The sequence below is a fragment of the Amblyraja radiata genome, chromosome 28, assembly GCF_010909765.2.
Source record: "Amblyraja radiata isolate CabotCenter1 chromosome 28, sAmbRad1.1.pri, whole genome shotgun sequence".
NCBI lineage: Eukaryota > Metazoa > Chordata > Chondrichthyes > Rajiformes > Rajidae > Amblyraja > Amblyraja radiata.
The window spans coordinates 27,626,143-27,631,796 of record NC_045983.1 but is presented as its reverse complement, the minus strand read 5'-3'; the positions used below and the strand labels follow the sequence as shown (position 1 = coordinate 27,631,796).

The window sequence follows — 5,654 nt, the reverse complement described above, 5'->3', positions numbered from 1 at the left end:
CCCCAATAAAAATGTCCAATTGGAAAATATTTTTAGCTAATGTCTACCTGTTAACAAATACCAATTGCAGAAAGCAAATATGAATATGAACATTGAAAGCTTGATTGGAACAAAGACCCTTGTCATTATTGCTCAGATATTAAAAGGCAGTATGATCCGAAGCAGCATTGTCTTGGGTGTTCATTAAAAAGAGAGAGTGTTGTACATGTGTCTTTGTCAGCAATAAAGATTGTCTGTTCAAATACATTTACCTTGATTTGTGAGCCGTTTTCTGCCTTTATATATGTAAATTAGTGTATCAATTGGCGTGGGTTCACAAGCGTAGCCTTATAATGAACTCTGCCGCAGCGATTATCATGGAATTTATCACTTCAGAATTGATTTCAGCAATCAGTTTTATTTTATGTCAAAATAAATCCTGTCGTGGAAAGATTCATGGGACCTCACAGCATCGAAACCATTCGTGATGGAGCAGGGCAAATTTGACGTGTGACTTATAGGTAAGGGGAAAGAAGCAGGTCCATTCATCACTGGTCCTCCAGCAAGCTGAAGGATCCAAATGCGATGTCAGACTGCTCAGCGTCTCCATTGTTTACGGGGCCCGGTGCTTCTTTATGTCCTAACCTTCTAAGGCCAATCGCGGCAACACAACTGGAGTTATTTAATAAAGACACAAAAAGCCGGAGTCACTCAGCGGGACAGTCATCATCTCTGGAGAGAGAGAGAGACAGAGAGAGAGAGAGAAGGAATGGGTGACGTTTCAAGAGTCAAGACTGTTTTATTGTCATGTCCCAGATAGAACAATGACATTTTTACTTGCAGCAGCACAACAGAATATGTAAACATGTGTACGAAGGAACGGCAGGTGCTGGTTTAAACTGAAGATAGACACAAAACGCTGGAGTAACTCAGCGGGACAGGCAGCATCTCTGGAGAGAAGAAAACGGTGATGTTTCGGGTCAAGACTGAAGAAGAGTCTCAACCCGAAACGTCACCCATTCTTTCTCGCCAGAGATGCTGCCTGCCCCGCTGAGTTACTCCAGCGTTTTGTGTCTATCCTCAGAATAAGTAAACATAGTACATTATAAACATTATAATAAATGAGAGAGAAAATAAAAGTTCAGTGTGTGTACATGAACACATACTCACAATAAACATATATTATATATATACACGCTAGAATAGTAAGATTAAACGAGAACTTACCAGTTTGAAGTTTGATCTGTATTTTATGAGGAGTTACGATGAGGGATTACGTGAAGAACCCGCTCAGTGCGCAGGCGCGGCATACTTCCAAGCAGCGGTGTGGAATCACAGATAGACACAGTTATTTGAAGTAAACATAGTAAAGATAAGGAGACATCAATTTATTAGTTTGATCCATATAATGAGGGTGGGAGCGGAGGGCACGTAATCCCTCATCGTAACTCCTCATAAAATACAGATCAAACTTCAAACTGGTAAGTTCTCGTTTAATCTTACTATTTTACTTCGGAGTCACGTGAGTGACTACGTGAAGACTTCAAAGCTCTGTGATTTCAAACCGTGTAACAGTTCATACTTCACTCGCTGCCGAAGTCATTCGAGGGAGGAAGTATGTTATCGTAATCAACCATGAATCTGTTTGTAAAAACAATAATGGTGTTATTAACAACAACAAGACCAATTGCTCCCCCGGGCTTAAATTATATATTTTTTGCAGATTCTTTTTCTGCAAACGATACAGGTTCTGTCAGTGGTTTGTTATAAAAGTTTGGAACGTATACTCCCTAGACCACCCTGCAGTAGCCAGGATGTGGTCCATAGGCTCGTCCATCCTCTTAGTTACTGACGTGGAAGCTGTCCTGGTGGAATAAGATTTTATACACGTTAGTATTTACTCCAGCAACTCCCAGTACCTGCTTGAGCCACTAGAGATAGTTTAGCTCGTCACCCGACCATGAGGTTTCCTGTGGCTGACCCATAAGGCTTTTTCCTCTCCCTCGGTATTCCTTATTGTGTCGATCTCTAAGTGGGTCATGACACATAAAACGTGGTTCAGGTGGGTATGCCCGGAATTTCATGACTGGACCTGATGTTCCTGGTCTGTTCTGTTTGGCCAACCCTTGAATGGGCATGTGACACTATCTGGTGTTATAACCATGTTGTCCCATCGCAGTAGATGGGAGAGCTGGCTCTTTGTGTTGATGTAAGGCCACCAGCATGTCCATCTTCAGGGTAGGCTGTTCCAGGGTGAGTGACCTGGCTGGTGATCATCCCCTAAGGTATGTCAGGATTTCACTGACATCCCAATTTGGGTGTACCTATTTCTGGGGAATGGATTGATATTCCTCTCCTGTATCTGATCACCAGTGAGCAGTACCCAAGTTGAGTAGGCTAACAGAACATGTCCTTCATTGTGGTGAAGACCTGCCAGGAGCTCCAGTACAGTTTTTTTTTTTTTTGTTATAGTTGAATGTGTAATTCCTGTTTTGGAAACAGTGTACCATTTCTTGATGCTCCTCAGGTATGTTCCCTAGGATATGCGACGGAATGCTGTCATCAGGTTGATAGTGCTGCTGATCCAAGCACAGCAATGGTCTTCCCAATTCTGCAATTCTTTTAATGACCATGTCGAGGATCACTGGGAACCATGCTTGTGGACTTGGTCCACTGTAATTTGCGTAGTACCCGACTGATGAAGCCGTAGTACCTATTGAAGAGGTAGAAGGAAAGGAAAACATAGAGATTAGGTTCCCCCCACCCCTCAATACGCGGGAATGTCTCCATTGCCGCTGCCTTGAGATTGGTTTCATGTGACGTAAGTTAGTACGTGGTGATTTAATTGGATATAAGGAATCGATATCTGGTGTCCATATTGCTTAGTGATTTCAGCAAATATTTTTGGTTTAAATGTATGTTTACAGTATTTAGCTCACCTGATAGGTGAGTTACTGATGGTCAAACATGTTTGACGACATACGGTTTCCAATTGTTAATAAATTGTCCCCTAATATCGATGTTCTCCGCCCAAGTGGTTTGGTATATGCCACCACTGATGTTGTTATCTTATAAACGAACATGCAAATTTGGTGGATTACTGAGCAAATGCTTCACTAGAATTAAGTAAGTTAATATATAACATGTTTAAGTCAATTCATATTGGCATTAAGTATTACAAGCTCAGTAACACATCAGGACACATAAGATGTTACTCAAAACAGGTGGAAGTGTACAACCATAATCCTTCCTGCCGATAAATTCCATGATAACACTACAGATTAATCCATTTGCCCCCATATTACAGGTATGGAGATAGTTTTGAACACTAGTATCTCAGCTCATAGGAAAGGTACAAAGTTCAGTAGCTGGTAATGCTGCTATATCCCAATTACTTTGCCACGTAGTTGATTGGTGGTTAATGCACCATGACTGATAGTCTTAATGAATACCAGATAACAACGTTGTGGATGGTCAACGTAAATATCTGGATATATATTTTGTGCACCGTTCCCAGAGGCACTGCAATACTGGGTCGATGCGTGGAGTGGACGGAGCAAGCCCCTATTCCATCTCCCTGTTCCAAAATTCAATTTAATATATGGTCCCTAGATAAGGGACGTATCAGATTATTAAACTGATAAGAACAGATCTTACACTTGATCTTAGCCAAAAGGCCGAGAAGCGATGCAGCTAAAGCTGTATCCAAGGATAGTTTGTCGTTAATATATAGACATGCCATGACGGAATGTTTCTAAGTGTCAGGGCTAGTTGATTCTGGATAACTTTGACTTAAATGCCGCAACGCTCATCATGGTTACTCCATCCAGGTAATTGCGGTATATCCGAAACTTATATGAGAAGGTACTGAATAGTGTGCATCTTCAAGGTCGATGTCTACCATAAAGTATCCTTGGATCCATGGTAGTAGTTACAAATCCCATGAATGGGTATACCTGGTGAAATACTCAAGTGGTTTATCAACGATGGTGCGACATTCACCATCGTGGGAGGGTAGACCACTTGGGGTGCTTGCTGAATTGGTGGCAAGATATTAATTCTATTCCCCTTGTATTTATTTTTTGGTATATAACTACCAAGAGTGATAGCTTCCTAACCAGGCGTGATTCATCCACCCCTTGTTAGTACAACCCTTAACCTTTATGTGATGGTAGGAACCATACTTATCTGTCTTCATTGTTGTTTTCTTCGGTTTCTGGTTCCTTGTTCTTGTAGGGACGATGTTTGTTGGGGGGTGGCACATTTTCCCCTGGGGCCTGCTCTGGGCCGTGGCCTAAAATGCTACAGGTTTGGCATGCAGGCCCCGAGCTTTCACCAGTACCATGAGGTAGACGCCCCTGGTGGACACGTAGAGGTACTGCTGTCTGGTTTAGTGTGGTGCTCATTCCAGACTCTGCCCTCTTGTGCCGAATAGTTTGAACACTTCGTCCAGTTTTTTAGGACTGGTTTGGTAAGTGCCAGGTAGCAGGATCTGTGCTTATGAGGTCGGCGTTCTCATAGTCCTGTTAATTTCATAGATTGAGGGCAGGTTTGTGAGTTCATTTGAGAAGTTATGAGGTATACCGTTGAACAGTAGGGTCAGGTGTTTTGCCATACTACCCTGCCCTTCTGGAATGAGCAGGTGGACATGATAGCCGACGTCAGGGTACCAAATGCATTAAAAAAATATTTAGGTTAAATGCGCTGCTCAATGTATCCCCCAATAATGGCGGGCACTTTGAGTAAATGCAATTTAGGGGAGGCGTGATAAAACCAACGCCTCATGGCTACCTGTCTTGGAGAGGTTTTTTGGAAAAGACAGGTAGTAAGCTGGCCATCAGTTGAGACTGAAAAGCCATCTCGCTAATGGTGGAGCCACATAGCGGCCACACCCAGCAGCTCTTCCTGATCCTGTACCTCAAGCATACTCCCGATATTGTTCAGCCAGTGACCCCTCTTCATGACCAGCCCAGCCACTGGTCACCCCAAAGCTAACCACACTAAGGAGGAAGCGATGGGCAGTGCCTAGGCACTGTGGAGGGTATGCCTGAACCCTCCAGCGAGACTGCCCCTCACGTAGCGTGTCTCGCAGGAGCTCCTGCTCCAGCGGCTCAGGCGGCTGTCTCTCCCCCTGCGGGTGGAGAGACGTCCCCTCCGACAAGTCGGAAGCCACCGGCCGGATGCCTCTTCGGATGGCTAGACATCCAGCCCGCAGCTCAGGCACTAGCGGGACTGGCTTTGGCGCGGTGTGGGGATAGCGGAACGCCCGGTTAAATGTTCCTACCGCCTTCTTCTGGAGCTTTTGTGCCTTGTAGTAGCGAGAGCGCCCCTCAAGCAACGCGTCTCGCAGGCACCTGCCCCGAGAGCCGCTCCAGCGGCTCAGGCGGCTCTCTCTCCCCCCGTGCGGGTGGAGAGACGTCCCGTCCCAAATCGGGAACACCTGCCGGATGCCTCTTCGGGTGGCTATACATCCAGCCCGCTATCGGGCTGGGCTCGGCACGGTGTCGGGGAATAGAGGAACACCGGGTCGGTCCTACCGCCTGTTGCTGCCCCCCTTCCCCCCGACGGGAAACGTTCCTCCTCGAACGGGGGACAGTTTTGTTCCAGAGCCTTTTTCTCTGCCTGTAAAACACAAGCAGAAAAAGGGGCTCCCCTGTAAAAGAAACCCGACCTCA

The 5,654-nt window shown here is 45.2% G+C and overlaps 1 non-coding gene across 1 annotated transcript; it reads right to left on the bottom strand.

The window, feature by feature from the left end:
• Nucleotides 1–3,476: 3,476 nt before the first annotated feature.
• Nucleotides 3,477–3,668, bottom strand: LOC116989217. The gene has a single exon (XR_004416180.1). It is a non-coding gene; the product is annotated as a U2 spliceosomal RNA (small nuclear RNA).
• Nucleotides 3,669–5,654: the final 1,986 nt, after the last annotated feature.